This window comes from Diabrotica virgifera, chromosome 10 (assembly GCF_917563875.1).
Source record: "Diabrotica virgifera virgifera chromosome 10, PGI_DIABVI_V3a".
Taxonomy (NCBI): Eukaryota; Metazoa; Arthropoda; class Insecta; order Coleoptera; family Chrysomelidae; genus Diabrotica; species Diabrotica virgifera.
Window position 1 is genome coordinate 27725471 of NC_065452.1, and position 17425 is coordinate 27742895.

Below are 17425 nucleotides of genomic sequence, written 5' to 3' on the forward strand. Positions count from 1 at the left end.
AAAAATGTGCAATAGCTACGTCTTAAAACCCACCAAATTTGATTTGCATATCTCAACTGATTTTAAAGCAATATATAAATCGTCAGTTTGTGAAAAAAAATTGAACATCCCGTATCTCGAAAACGAAGCGTTTGCGGACATATGATTATAAAGCAAACTGTCTTATTTTTATGTGTTAAATTACCCCTTAAAGTTTGCCGCACTTATTTCGAAACACTTAGGTACTTTAACAACTGTAGGTACATGTGGACTGTGGTTCTTTAGTGCTATATATGTTATATCATGTCTTCTGACATATGTTATATCATTTTTATTTTAATTTCATTTAAGTATGCTTATAAAAAAAATAACTAAACTTAAACAATATTGAATTATTTTTTTTCCTTACAAGTTCATGTGTACAAATACCTTGGAATTACACTGTTGAGCTACGGCAACCTGGACAAAGAAGTGAGAAATCAAGTACAAAAAGCCAATAGACTGGCAGGATGTCTTAGTAACACTATAACTGAATGCTATATAGTCCACTTTTGGGAACTATCCCGATTTAACATAACAATATCGAATTATTTTCCACAATTTTAATACTTCCACCTCTTCTCTGGTTACTATTCTATGTCTACAGTGGCGTAGCGTGAGTGTAGGCTGCCCGGGGCGGAAGACAATTTTGCCGCCCTTTATTTAGGTATTTTAATTTAATGTATACTATACATTACATATAACCCTATTCCACGAACATTCGACTGTTGTGGATTATAACGACAACGAATATTTTACTGTGCAAATTATGAAGAACGAAAGTAAATTGCAAAATACATTTTTGTTTATTGGAACAATTATTAGAGCCATTTACTTTCGCACTTCTTATGTTGCACACTAAAATATTCGTTGTCGCGATAATCCAAGACAGTCGTATATTCGTGGAATAGCCCATACATACATTAATTATTATAGAGACCTTCTTGGCCAGAACAGTCATCATTATTTTGCATTATACAGGTTAGATTTTAAATAAAAAGTTTATCTAAGTTTTACAGTCACGTTTATTAATACAAATATTCTTTTACTTTAAAACCAATTAGATACATTGATATAACTTAGGTATAGGTAACTATGGGGTATCAATTTTAATTAGAACTAGAACGATAATATAATGTTATATTTTTATTTTTATTGACAAGTATCATGAGTATTTGTTAGAATTAAAAACAAAACTTCCGTTTTCAATTAAAAATTTATAAGTCCACCTTTTTTAAGAGCAAAGTCTTTTATTGCACCGTCAATGTCTCTCGCATCACACACCTTTTGCTTAATAGACAAAATAGCCAAATTAGTTAGTCTTAGAGTACTCATTGCCGATCTTAAATAATTATTAATCAATTTCAATTTTGAAAAATTCTCTCACAGCTGGCATTGCTTATAGCAACTGTAAAAAATATTCGGAACATTATTAAAATATTGGATAGACTATCTTCCAGCTTGGATTTAACAATAAATTTAAATAATTTAAGTAAGTCTGCATTAATCAATTTATTTTCGAAGTCTTTCCAGCTTGAAATCCTTCTCGTCAATTTCGTCAGAAGCGTAGTGTAGATTACATTCAGTGTTGTCTGGATCTAATAATATAGCCGGCGTTAGATAAGCAAACTTATCCGTTAATTTCTGTAGCTGTTGAAAACGCTCACGAATTTCTACAATAACTCTATTTAACGAAGAAAACAGCTTTCGTCTCAACTCATTTTCACAAGACAAGTTAGTATCTCTAGTTCCGTCATCAAAATATGCTTTCATGCATATTTTTTGCATAATCTACAGCGCCATTTGCCCATTCCTCTATTTTCTCTGTCAATATCATCTGCAAAGCATTTACTTTCTGAGCGTACAATCTTATGTCAAGTCCCTTTGTTTGTAAATATTTTTCCTCGAATTCGTCACAAAATAAGTGCCTAATGAAAAATTCCGTGCTCCTTTCAATCGGTCCTAATTTGTAGTTGCGATAAAAATATAAAATGGTTCAAATATTTACAAAATATATTTATTATTTTTTATTGAATTTTCCCGCCCCCTAAAAAGTGCCGCCCCTGCCGCACCCACTACGCTACGCCACTGCATGTCTAGTTATTAAGCACAATGGTAATCTTTTCAGCTACAGAATCTACAGATAAAATAATATTTAGTTTTCATAAATCGCCCTGTGTACAACATTTTAGAAGGAATATAATATATAACTGTATTATATTACACTTTTGCCTCGTCGACATTTTACAGCCGTATAATTATTCACTAGATAAATCATTAAAAGGTGGACCTTCATTTAGTTCCCAAATAATTTATGAGTTTGTTTAATCAAAGACATAAATTAATCAGCCAAAAAAGTGAAAAAGCGAGGTTATAATAATACAGTCAAACCCGCTTATTGGAATAGCCTTCGTGCCAAGCAAAAATATTCCTAAAACCGGGATATTCTAATAACCGATCATTCGTGGCTACTAGAAGCGTTTCGGGTCTTCAAATTTATATTCCTTAAACCGGGATATTCCTTTAACAGGTATTCTAATGAGCGGGTTCGACTGTATATAAAATAAAAAACGTGATAAAATCCAAAAAGAAATTCTATAAACTTAATATATCATGTTATTTCAACAGCCTATGCCTATCATGTTGGACATATTTGAGACTATGTGCTTGTTTTTCGGAAGCCGTCTCTTAAAAACCGGTTATACTGCAGCCAATTATACATCTTCAATTCATTCATGACACCCATATCAAAATTCTACACCAGCTTATACAGGTCTAACGTATCGAAACCATGCGTTTTTGGGCTCATTTGGTAGTCTCCAAAAAGTGATTGATGTCTGAGAATGCTTTGCAGCCATGCAAGATATGGTTGATTATTTCAGGTTCAGGACAAGATCTGAGAATTATCAGAAACATTTATTACAATCAAACGGCCAAAATCAAAATAGAAGACCAGCTGACTGATAAAATCGCAATAGAACGAGGAATACGACAAGGCTGTATTTTATCTCCACTACTATTCAATATTTACACTGAATGTGTATTTAAGGAAGCTTTAGACGGTTGTGCGAAGGGAGTATTAATAAATGGTGAATGGTTGAATAACATTAGATATGCAGATGATACCATAGTTTTTGCCGATAATCTGAATGATTTACAGATATTAACAAATCGTATAAGAGAAGTCAGCAACAGATACGGACTAGCTCTAAATACAGGGTGTTTCATTAATAATTGTCCATATACTAACTGGAGAAACCTTAGCACAAAATACGAAGATTTAACCTAAAACACTTAAATAAAATGTGGTTCCTTACTGAGTTACAGGGTGTTTTATCTAAAAATTTAAAAACTATTTTTGCTCAACATTTAAAACTATTCCACATATCCTTTTCATACTTGGCAGGAAGTATAGGTACTGTACAGACTACTAAATTATGTTAAACAAACGTTTCTGGCTGTTACCAGAGGCGTACAACGGGTGAAAATGAATGGTGTCGCTTCATTTTTAATTTCAAATATCTCGAAAACTAATCATTTTATCGTTACGAATGAAGAGTACATTATTTACATAAAAAGTATTGGAAAATTAAAAAATTACACTAAAATAGCAATTTCAGTCAGTGGCGTAGAATTTGGGAAGGATCAACCAGCCACTATCCCTTGTCGTACGCCTCTGGTAGTAGCTAGAAACGTTTATTTATCTTAATTTAATAGGGTGTACAGTATTTACACTTTCTGCCAAGTATGATAAGGATACGCCAAATAGTTTTAAAGTACTGTGGGTACAAATAATTTTTAAATTTTAATGATATAAATCATATCATAATGTAATCAAAATAACTGTGCCGTTTCATATTTAACTTCAAATATCTCGAAAACTAACAACTTTATCGTTACCAATGAAGAATATATTATTTACGTAGAAAGTATTGGAGAATCTAACAATGGCACTAAAATAGTAATTCCTCCAGTGGCGTAGAATTTGAGAAGGGTCAACCATTCACTATCCCCTGTCGTACGCCTCTGGTAGTAGCTAGAAACGGTCGTTTATCATAATTTAGTAGGATGTATAGTAGTCGCACTTTCTACCAAGTATGAAAAGTATACGTCGAATAGTTTTAAAATGCTGAGCAAAAATAGTTATTAAATTTTTAGATAAAACACCCTGTAACTCAGTAAGGAACAACATTTTATTTAAGTATTTTAGTTTAAATCTTCGTATTTTGTGCTAAGGTTTCTCCAGTTACTATATGGACAATTATTAATGAAACACCTTGTATAAAGAAGACCAAATTTATGACAATTAGTAAAAACCAATAAATACTAAACGCTCAACTTACAATCAACCAACAGAATATCGAAAGAGTTGAGCAATATACATATCTGGGCACGAATTTAAATAGCCAATGGGACCACTCAACAGAAATTAAACAGCGAATAATAAAAGCGAAAGCAGCATACGTTAGAATGAGACCCATTTTCAACAGTCGAGAATCATTAAAAACAAAATACCGTCTGTTGAAATGCTACATATTCACAGTTCTGCTCTACGGAATGGAAGCGTGGACACTAAATGTTGAATCTATGAATCGGCTCGAAGCTTTCGAAATGTGGTGTTATAGGCGCATCTTATGTATATCCTGGGTTGACCGAATTACTAATGTGGAAGTCCTGCGTAAAATGGGGAAAGAGTGTGAAATTCTCATAACCATCAAAACAAAAAAATAGAATATCTAGGACATGTAATGAGAAATCAAGAACGTTACGGCCTTCTCCAACTGATTCTCCAAGGGAAGGTAAATGGTAAAAGAGGACCGGGAAGAAGACGCATTTCCTGGCTTCAAAATTTACGAAAGTGGTATAACACGACTACCACTGAACTGTTCCGCGCTGCGGTAAACAAAGTCAAGATAGCCATGATGATCGCCAACATCCGGAACGGATAGGCAGTTTAAGAAGAAGATATATTTATACCAATAGCGGAGTGATACAATTATTAACAATTCCTGTTGTTTATTTAGCAGAAGTCTAGCCTTCTACATTTGTCAATTAAATAAATCGATATCTGTAGGTACTAAGTATATTAAGGTGTTTTTAAATAAGCTCCAAATATTTTTTTGGTGTCTAAATAAACAAACTAATTAAACTAATATCAATTTGATGTCATAATTAAGGCATAATTGAATATTCAAATTTGTTATTTTAAAATTGTATTTGGAGAATGCTTTCCGATTTGGAATTTAAAACAGACAAACAATTTTGACTAAAATTTGATAAAATGGTATTTTTATTAATTCGGTAAGTAAGAAATAAAATGTTTTCTATACTTGTTTACACATTTCAGTAAACATTTACTTTATAACCATTTAATGTGTATAAGTAGCTGAGTCACAAATGTCCTCAGAAGAACGAAGAAGTACCGAGAGGTACTGACCACCATCAAATCTCGAAAGTTACAATACTTTGGACACATTATGCGAAATAAATCCAGATATGCCCGTCTACCAGCTATCCTACGAGGAAAAATATTTGAAAAGCGCCATCCAGGAAGAAAACAACATCCTGGTTAAAGAACATCAGAACCTGGTTCAACACAACATCTGTGCAGCTTTTCCACGCGGCTGCAGATAAGATAAAGATTACCATTATTATCGCCAACATTCGTCACGGATAGCATCAAGAAGAAGATAACCATTTCAGAAGATATCATGAACATCGAACTCCATAGATACTTTAAGTGTACGCATAAAAAAGAGGAAGACCAAAACAAGGCTGAAAGCCACAAATCAGAAGAGCCATTAAGATCGGATCTTTGATCGAAGAAGAACAAAAGCACTTAGAGACCACTACACAGTATTAAAACTCAGATATTTTAAAAGTTTTAATTTATTAATTTAAAAAACAAAATTGAGAATTATGTGCTAGAGATTAAACAAATTTGGTTTCAAATTTCAATTTAAATTTTTAATTTAAAGACATGTTAGATCACCAAAATGTATAAAATAAGATTTGTTCTCACAATCCTACTAAAATATGTAAATATTATGTAAAAAACAGACTACCTACAAACGTCATACATAAATTTGTATAAATTTAGAAAAGTATAAAGTGTAAATATAATAATTTAAGAGAGTCACTTTAACAATATTTATAGATTTGTTGTTGAAAATAATCTTCAAATGAAATAGAAGCGAATAGTACACACAGTTTCAAAAGTTATGAATCATCTAAAATTGTGCTTATTTTCATAGTTGATTTTTTCGTGAACAGTTTCGTGAATTTTTTTATTATTTTAGATTTTTCGTTGGTATTTACACAGTTGGGCGAAGGTTTACACAAACTTCTTTTTTAACCTTATACCAGATGGAAGAAAAGAAATGTTTTTCTTATGTTAAGTTTGAGACACCCTGTAGTGAGGAAAAGGTACAAGTGTGTATGAAGTGTATATGAAAAAAAAAATATATACATATATACATCGAAATCGTACTGTAGTCTTATAGTCTTATGCTTTGTGAACATTTTTTTTTATGAATATCCTTGATATCTTTAGAAACTAAGAAAATGGCGGTTTTATAAAAATTATCACAATAAAAAATATCAGTTGACAAAACCTTAAAACAGAAAGAAGCATAACAGAACAGTTCTGTAAGAGTTATTTGTCGGCAAGGTAAGCGGTACGCACAGCGCAATATAAGAGAGACGAGATTGTTTAATGGAGGCTCTGTGATGTTTTGGGCTGGAATTTCCATGAGAGTAAGTACGGATTTGGTATCTTTACGTGGAGGCTCTTTAACCTTTCAGAGTTAACGTGCGGACTATGATTCCGCTTGTCTAAATATTTGTCGATTTCTGACGATTAATTACGATCTCGGTCGTGGCGTGCTCGCCAGCTTCAAGTGTGGGGATACTCTATTCAGTACTTTTGTGAGAATTGTCTTAGTGCGTTTAGTTCTGCTGCTATATTGACTTGCGGAACGTGAGTCAGCACGTTATACAAGTTGTCACAAATCTTCAGGTAAGATTCAGTTTTAAAATATTTTGTTTTTAGGGTAAATATAAAAATATTTATGTAATTTATAATTGGGAGTGATCTACTGATTACGTTTTTTGTATATTTGATTGATATAAACTTATTTTTGTTACAGATTTTTTAAGATGAGTTTCAAAAAGCAACTAGCATAATATATCTTGAAAAGCTACATGCGGAATTTCTCTCTGATTCTGAGCCAGAAGCTGAACCTGACGATAATAATGCTAATTTGGAAGGAGATTATGAAGAAGTACAGGACCACGATACCGACATGGAAGAAGACATTGAGGAGAGAATCTTAGAATCTCCGAAGACAGCAGCGAAGATTGACTTATTTCCGTTCATTCATGTATCTACTTTGCGCAGCTCAAACATTTGTTTTTTATTTAGTCATTGTTTAGTTTCTTAGAAATAATTGTTTTGTATTTTTTTAATTTAGGTTTTTGTGATTTATATTAATCAAAATGTGAAAAGGATAATATCCGTTCACTTTTATTTTTGAAGCATGAGTTTAAGTACAAGTTATAATAAATTTGTTTGCAAATGTTTTTTTTTGTCTTTATATTTAAACAATTGACAAGTTCTCAGACCGTTTTTCCGAAAATATGTGTTTTTTGAACCTTTTCTGGATGTGCGGACTGTGAGTCCGCACGTTACACTTTATGTACATACCATCATGCCACGTTATCTCTGAAAGGTTAAAAGAGCGAGAAGAGAAGTAAGTAGTAAATTAACTATGAAAATGAGGATAATTTTAGTTGATGCATAACTTTTGAAATTATGTGTAATTTAATTTGCTGTTATAGGACTCAAACCTATGACAGAATTGACCACACAATGATATGTTGGGTAGCAATCATAAACCAAAATCGTTGTATGAATCAGCATATCAGAACAGGACATAAAATTTATTCAATTTTAAAATCGCATGTGTATTGTTTATATACTGGGGAAAAATTCGCTATATGGGTTAGCAGAATAATGGGGTGCACTGGCCTTTGGCCATTTAAAACCCTGCACATAAAACTCTTCTGTTTTTCTTTTCGTTTTATACCTGCCAAATATTCCATGGGGCAAATTTTAAAAGGCCTGGTCCCTTTGGTTAAATTGGTGAATTCTTTCTATACAATTTCGAGAGGCACATCTTCAATAAAACAATAATATAGTAAAGATTATGAGATTACTGAATATTTACAACCCATTTTATGGGTTTTTCTGGTGATTTCGGAAATATAAGTTGAAAGAAGACAAAATTTTAAACATTTTAGGGTGTTTACCAGACTTTTAAGAAGGATACTAGTCCAGGCCGCATCTGTTTTGAGATGGACGTTGAGAGGTGACTCAAATTTTTTTGCAGAAATTGTTTGAAAATAAATCAAATATTAATATTTGAGTTATCCTCCCTCTCAAAAAGGTCCGTAACATTGTTTAAATAATCAAAATATCAAAAAATGAAGGAAACATTCGATTTTTTTCTTCGTTTTTTGATTATAACTTTAAAACTATTCATTTCCGAGAAAAGTTGTACTGACATAAAAGTTGCGTAATTCAATTTCCTACAATATAGAATTGGTTAAAAATTTAAAAAATAGTCAGTCACCCTAGTTGCAAAATAGCAATCATTGCGAAAAAATCATACAAAAACAAGTATTCGCATTTTACGTTTTTCAACCATTTATGCTACACTTAGGACCTTCATATTTCACCAAAAAAAACTTTATGATACAGTAAAACAATACTGTAAATTTCATTAAGATCGGTTCAATAGATTTTGCAAAATAAATTTTGCAATCCAGCTTTCGTAAAAAAAATTCATTTTTTCTAAATGTTACAGGACTGAAAATAAAGCAGATAGCAAGTTGAAATTTTTTTTGCTTATAGAAGTGTACTGTACCTTTCATTTGCAATTTGCAAAATGAAAATCGATTAATTCCCACGAGGTCAGGAAATTTTTTAAATAAACAATAATTTTTGGTGCTACGCGCAGGACAGCGGTGTTCGATTCACACGAGTTGATTTCCACCAAAATTTCTTCCAATCTTTATCTAATATAATATTTTCTTACTCTATATTTTGTTGTATTTTAATATTTTAATTCCACAAAAATCAAACAAATTTTATTATTGCTTGTGAAATATTGTTTAAACAATTGCATATGTTTAAAAATAATAAACTTTTATTCTCCAAGATAAAATATATGAACAAAGAAAGTTTTTGCTAAAAAAAGTGTTATTTCAAAGGATATAGTGTGTGTTTTTATTTTGCAATAAACAAATTTATTTATTTATATCGAAATTTAATAAAAATTAAAATGTATCAATCATTATCAAAGGTCATTGGAATGCCCAGTCAGAGCAAACTATCCGCTGTCCTGCGCGTAGCACCAATAATTAATGTTTATTTAAAAAAATTCCTGACGCCGTGGTGTTAATCGATTTTAATTTTGCAGAATTGCAAGTGAAAAGTACAGTACACTTCTATACGCAAAAAAAATTTCAACTTGCTATCTGCTTTATTTTCAGTCCTGTAACATTTTGAAAAAATGAATTTTTTTTACGAAAGCTGGATTGCAAAATTTATTTTGCAAAATCTATTAAACCGATATTATTTTAATGTATCATAAAGTTTTTCTGGGTACAATATGAAGATCCTAAGTGTAGCATAAATGGTTGAAAAACGTAAAATGCGAATACTTGTTTTTGTATGGTTTTTTCGCAATTATTGCTATTTTTCAACAAGGGTGACTATTTTTTAAATTTTTAACCAATTCTATATTGTAGGAAATTTAATTACGCAACTTTTATGTTAGTACAACGTTTCTCGGAAATGAATACTTTTAAAGTTATAATCAAAAAACGATGAAAAAAATCGAATTTTTCCTTAATTTTTTGACATTTTGATTATTTAAACAATGTTCCGGACCTTTTTGAGAGGGAGGATAACTCAAATATTATTATTTGATTTATTTTTAAGCAATTTCTGCAAAAAAATTTGAGTCACCTTTCAACGTCCAAATGTACTAATATTTTTACAGATGCGCCCTGGTCTATACATTCTTGTAAAAATAATAACTTTTTCTAAATTCGACTTTCAATAGGACTGTTTCCTATATCTGTGCAAACAAGGCTTATAAATAAAAAATGGACATTTTGACAAATGAAAAGAGCATGCTATGAAATACAAAAGCAAATTACGTTGGTGAAACATTACGTAGCATTAAAAAGTTATAAAAGCTCTAAATGATGCCGAAAGGACAACATCAACGCTTTAGGTTATAAAAAACGAATCTAGTTCATGTAGTAGAATTTTGGTATGTATCAAAATAATAATGACGTTGAAATTCATCATTGAAAAGAATAAACTGCTTCTTCATAGCTCTACAGCCATTGAAGAACCTTGGCTTTACTTAAGAAAAGATCCTTTGCCCTTTTTTAGTAAGTATCCTTCGTCCACGAGGTTTTTCAATCATCAATAATTATTATCGGACCAGATTTGCCGTTTTGATCCTTATGACATGCTCCAACCATCTCATCATGTTGGTTTCAATTGGTTTGTGATATTTGGTTTTCTGGATGCATGTTAAAGCTCAAAATTAAAATGTTTCCTTCATCTTTTTAAATGAGTGTTAAGTCTCTAAGCCATATGTTAAAACTGGTCTTATCAAAGTTTTATATATTTTAGTTTTTTATATTTTTGAGATATTCGATAATTTAATAAATATGTAATCTATAAATGACATTAAATTCACTTTCCAAAAGGTTTTATTTATAGGTAATTCGCTCATGTGTCATTTTTATTTATGTAGTGATTTTTTGACCGCCCTGTGTGTCTTAAAAGAATTGTTTGGGTTTTAAAGCTCGTTATTATTATTAAGTGTATTAGGTGTCACTCAAAAGAATGACATGTCTTGTAAACTTAATGCAAGTATCCAATTTTTTTAACAATGTTTTGACTAAGTTTTCTGACTTGTTTTGAACACTTGTGGATATTGTATTTTAAAATAAATTCTTCTATTTACTGTACAAAATTTGATAGAAGGTAAATTTAGTTTAAATGGTCAAATTAAAACAAACAATAGTTACATAAATTATGAAACCTTGGAAATATCAAAACACTAATGATAACTAATTAAACTGAAAAACTAAATTACGTTTTAAATATTCGGCAACATTGAAACACGAATATAATACTGTTACCAAATAGTGTGTTATTAGTTGGTGGTAATATTAAGTAGTTTTGAATTCTACGAAAAGAACCTGTTCAAGAATAAATATTTGTTTGACAGTAAAGGGTGTCTTTACCTTTTTTCTTTCTAAAAGCTTTGATGTATCCTTATGCTACAGAACACTATATACACTCACTCACTATGTCACTCACTTGTGTCAACAATCACTGTCATAAAAAATAACTTTACACCACATGGCACTTGTCTACTCTATATATCCATACATTTAAGTATACGGAGGTAAGTATCGACCGTGCGGTGGCTTTGATTGAACTGAACTTAAAACAAGCTGGCCAGCCCGTTGACTCGGACCGGACCGCCCAGTCAGCTTCACAGGTAGCAGTTTCTTGGGCCGGTATGCACTGCGCATACCCAGGCGCGTTTTTTATTTTTTAAATTTTCATGTGCGATCCCGCCGTTAATATGTTGACCCTTTGGCTCCTTTCTTATTTGGATATTGGATATACAGTGTTCATGAAGGTTCGAAAAATTAATCTCACATTTGGTAATTGTAGCATTTGTAGCAGAGGATCCGATATAAGGTCGATTTGCACCGATCTGTTTAATGGATAAAAATTATTTAATACGTAATTTAGCATATTAACAATTACAAAAAACAAGGGTTGTCCCATCTAATCTTGTTCTAACTATAATTAAATAATAATTAAAAAATTACATTTTTTTTATAAATTAAAAAAATTCGACCCCGGCGGATATTATATCAGATTTTTTGGATCATTCTAAACAAAAAAGGTCTTTTGTAATTTTTCTCTAAGGTTGATCGTTTTCGAGTTATAAACAATTTAAAACTGAAAAAACAACAAAAGAAAAGGTGACAATTTTCCGGCGTTGTCGAAATGCCTCCCACTTTTTCAGGTAAATATTTTCATACATGAAATGCCTCCCAGGTACAATCGAAATGCCTCCGTTTCGTTAATCATTTAGGCTGATATTTTGTCTATTTAACTCTGTATAATGACACAATGTTGCCAAATCATAATTTAAATAGGTAGTACCTATCTATTTTGATTTTTCTAATTCTTAATGCAGTGTATATAAAATCGTCGGTGATTCTGCAAAACCTCGTATGAGAATTTTTTTCCAGAATATAGATTTTTGCCCTGTCTGAAACTTCGTTAAAAAATACACATGTTAACGTAATGAAAATGCCATTTTGTAACTATGTTAACGTAATTAGGTTTCTTGGCATCATCACGAGGTTTTGCAGAATCACCAACGAAATTTGTTTCACATAAATATTTCACAGTACGACATATTTCTTTTTAGAAAAAGAAAGTTGTAACACGACAATCTAATATCCAGCTTTTCTGGGTAATTCCAATTCCGATTCTAATCTCGTCTTAATGATTCCATAAATAGGTACTTTTACCTTAATCTTTTTAATTGTTTATAATATTCTCTGAGTACGAGTTTATATTCTCTGAGTTTACATATCTGAATATTCGACATTTCCTCTACATCTTTGGGCCGAGCACTCTTTATCTTTACAAAGAACCACAAACCCATGCGAAAGTTTTCATTCCAAGTATGATTCTTCTTTCTACTGCCCTCATCCTAACATTAATAATTTTATTGATATAATTTTACAATTTCAAATAAATATCTACATTAAAATGAATTCTGATTCGACACCAAAAAAAAATTGTTGTGGAAAGTACAGCAAAAATAGATTTTCTAAATGAAAATATTTTAGAATTAAGAGAATGTAAATAATAATAATGTGAATAATAAATAGATTAGAATTTGTCAAAGTAATATCATATAAATTTAGGAAAAATATTTTGTAATTTTCAAATAAGTTTTTTGTGATGTTATTTTTAATAAATCTATAAATACTTATTATATTTTTGTATTTTTTGTTAAAATATTAGTAACAAAAAATAATGGTTATTATAAAATATATTATAATGGTTATAAAACGAATTGTATATGTATAAGTTAGTTGAAATTTATAAATACCGACTAGTGTGAATAATGTTATAATACATAAAGGTTGAAAATAAAATAAATTAAATAACAAAATACCAATTTTGTCAAAAATTTATAAAGGGACGAAGATGTGGCAAGGTCTCACCTTCAAATAAAGATTAGAAGCATGTAATTTATTTAAAGCTTGGGAGGCAATTCGTATGTGACCATTTTAGCGACAGGTAAGAAACCCTTTTTTGGGAGGCACTTCATATGCGGCCCAATTTTCATGGCCCAAAACACAAGTAAAAAATATCATTTTTGTAATCATCAAGTACATAAATTCAAGTTTAAACCTTTTTCTATCAGGTCTCGATAAGAATTTTAGCCATGTTTTATTCTAAAACATATTTTTTAAATTGTTAATGAGGAAGGTTTCTTATGGGGAGACAGGCATTAACAACTAAAAAACAAGTTTCAGAATGAAATAAGTCCAAAGGACTTATCAAGAGCTGATAAAATAAGGTTTGAACTTGAATTTAGGTACTTCGTAATTTCAAAAATGATATTTTATACTTCTGTTTTTGAGCCTTGAAAATCGTCATCTTTCGTTCTTTTTTCAGTTTTAAATTGTTTATGACTAGAAAACGCTTCAAAAAATAAAGAAAGGAAAAGCAGTCGGACCAGACGATATTCCTGGGGAAGTATGGAGAGCATTGGGAGAGACAGGAATAAGTTGGCTAGCAGGTCTATTTAATAGAATTATGGAAGTTGCACAAATTCCAGACGAATGGAGAAGCAGTATATTAGTACCTGTCTACAAAAACAAGGGAGACATATAACAATGTACAAACTACAGGGCTATAAAACTTCTTAGCCACACCATGAAAATATGGGAGAGAGTAATTGATAGACGGATACGTGAAGAAACCAAAATATCCGATAATCAATTTGGCTTTATGTAGGGCAGATCAACAACAGATGCAATTTTCATTGTAAGGCAACTGATGGAAAAATACAGGAATAAAGAGACCAACGCTCATATGGTATTCATTGATCTTGAGAAAGCATATGATAGAGTTCCTCGAGAGATTCTGTGGTAGGCACTCAATAAGAAAGGAGTCCCTGGCGAATATGTAAAGATTGTGAGAGATGTGTATGAGGGAGTAACGACTAGTGTTAGGACAGGTGTGGGAGAGACTGATAAATTTCAGGTGAAAGTAGGATTGCACCAAGGTTCGGTGCTTAGTCCTTATTTATTCTCATTAGTTTTGGACCAGATAACAGCGAACCTACAGGGTAGCATTCCATGGTGCCTAATGTATGCTGATGATGTAGTGTTAATAGGAAATAGTGAAAGAGACTTAGAACAAAACCTGGAACAGTGGAGACAGGCTCTGGAGGAAACAGGTTTAAATCTTAGTAAAAAAACAGAGTATTTGGAATGTACATTTAAAGATGGAGTTTGGATGGTGAAAAGCAATAGTTTTAAGTACCTAGGATCGGTATTACAGAGCAATTAAGAAATAGATGGAGATGCATGCAGTAGAATTAGGGCTGGATGGATGAAGTGGAAGGAAGCGAGTGGTGTGCTGTGTGACAGGAAAATTCCAATGAAGTTGAAGGGAAAATTCTATAAAACAGTGATAAGACCGGCTATGATGTACGGAACTGAATGTTGGGCAGTGAAAAAGAAAGAGGAACAGCGAATGCATGTGGCGGAAATGAGAATGCTTAGATGGGTGATGGGGTGACAAAGAAGGATAAAATTAGAAATGAGTATATTAGGGGAAGTCTAGGTGTGGCACCAATTGATGCCAAAATGAGAGAGCATAGGTTAAGATGGTTTGGTCATGTTCACATGTTCAACGTCGAGACGTTAATCACACAATACGAAGAATAGCTGAAGTGCAGATTCCTGGAAGAAGTAGGAGATGAAGACCAAAGAAGACCTGGGGAGAAGGCAGGACATGTTGGTAAAGGGGATTAACATTGATATGACCCAAGATAGAATTGTGTAGAGAAATGCAATTAGGGAAGCAGACCTCGCATAGGGATAAGGCAAAGAGAATGACGATGAACTAGAAAACGATCAACTTTAGAGAAAAATTACAAAAGACCTTTTTTGTTTAGAATGACCAAAAAAACCTGAAATAGTATCTGCCGGGTCGAATTTTTTTTTATTTATAAAAAAATTAACTATTTAGATGGGAAATAAGCCACAGTTAAATTGAAAAAATAATTTTATTAATTGAATTGCCAATATAAATGAGTCAGATTAAATACATTATTAGAAGAATTTTTTATTAGAAGCATTATTAGAAAAATTACTAAGCAACAACATTTTTGTTTAATTTAGCAGTATTTTGTATTTTGACAACGACACCCGATTTGGGCGTCGAAACGTTAATAAAATTATTTTTTTCAATTTAATTGTGTCTTATTTCCCATCTAAATAGTTAATTATAAAAATGTCACAAGGAAATAGCTTCAGAACAATATTAAAAAAATGTAATGTGTTAATTATTAATTCATTATAGTTAGAACAAGATTAGATCAGGCAACCCTTGTTTTTTTGTAATTGTTAACATGGTAAATTACACATCCAATAATTTTTATCTATTAAACAGATCGGTACAAATCGACCTTATATCGTACCTTAGACTATTGTCTTTTCGACTGTGTCTTCGAATCGAAGAAACACATTTTCTTTTAAAACTATGTGTAGGACAAAACCATATACAATTTTATATTTGTCTACATTATTAACATTTTATTAATTAAAGAGATATAATAATAATAATAATAATTATCGATTCATGTTTAACATGTTTTACATCCAAATAGTTGTTAATTTAGATTTTCTGATCACCCAGGATCAGAGAGGATAGAACAAGACAGGCAGAGGAGGAATATAGAATGCTAAGGAGGGAAGAAAAGAAAATACATCACAGAAAAAAAAAAGAGAACACATAGAAAACGAACTCCAAGAAATTGAAGAATTAAATAAACCAACAGAAACCAGAAAATTCTACCAAAAACTTAACAAAAACAGAAAAGAATTTAAACCAAGAACAATGATGTGCAGAGACAAAGAAGGAGATATAGTAACTCAACAGAGTGAAATACTACAAAGATGGACTTAATTATTCAAAGAAAAGTTTGAACATAACGGAGATCCACTATACGATGGAATTATACTGGATCAAACGGATACCAGAGAAACAACCCCCCCTTCAGTAGATAGCTGAAATGCAAGAAGCAGTTACCAGACTGAAAAACAACAAGTCACCTGGATTAGACAATATTAGTGCAGAATTAATAAAAGAAGGCGGAGACCCCCTATTGAATGCGATACACGAAATAATAGTGAACATATGGAATAATAAACAACTGCCACAAGACTGGAATACCGGAGTAATTATTCCACTACATAAAAAGAAAAAAGGGAGATCAGCTTGAATGTAAAAATTACCGGGCAATAACGCTACTGACCGTGGCATATAAAATACTGTCAAATATTGTGTATGAGCGATTGAGACAATATGCGGAACAAATAGTTGGGGGATATCAATGTGGTTTCTGCAGGCAGAAGTCCACAATAGATCAGATCTTCGTCTTGAGGCAAATCTTGGAAAAGACTAGTGAATTTAATATAGACACACATGATCTCTTCATTGATTTTGAGAGTGCTTATGATAGTATCCATCGAGAATTGCTGATCCACGCCCTGAAAGAGTTTAATATTCCAACTCAACTTACCTATTGATATACTTACATTGATACCTATAGTAAAAGAAACACTTAAAGTACATAGCCAAATTCGAATTCAAAACGCACTAACAGATACAATACATGTTAGAACAGGCCTACGACAGGGAGATGCCCTATCCTGTATTCTATTCAACATCACATTAAAAAAAATAATTAGAGAGTCAAAAGTCAACACCAGAGGAACAATAACAAAAAGTGTACAAATATTGGCATCTGCAGATGATGTTATATAATAGCTAGAAGCAAAAGAGAAATGATACAAGCATTTAATTGCGATAGAAAGAGTGGCACAAAACAGTGGCCTAAAAATTAATGAAATAAAAACCAAATACATGAAGGCCAGCAAATCGACAGGCCAAAGAAACCTACAGAATCTGACAATAGGAGACTATAACATCGAAAGCGTAAAATTTTTTACATATCTAGGTTCACTAGTTACCGCAGAT

General features: G+C 31.7%; 1 protein-coding gene across 2 annotated transcripts in view; it reads right to left on the reverse strand.

The window, feature by feature from the left end:
- The window catches only part of LOC114346982 (protein grainyhead-like), a 306307-nt gene extending 294774 nt beyond the window's left edge, over positions 1-11533 (reverse strand). For both annotated transcript variants that reach the window (XM_050663330.1, XM_050663329.1), the window contains exon 1: positions 11353-11533. The gene's annotated coding sequence lies outside the window, so the exon portion shown is untranslated. The remainder of the gene's footprint in view (positions 1-11352) is intronic.
- Between the last annotated feature and the right edge of the window lie 5892 nt (positions 11534-17425).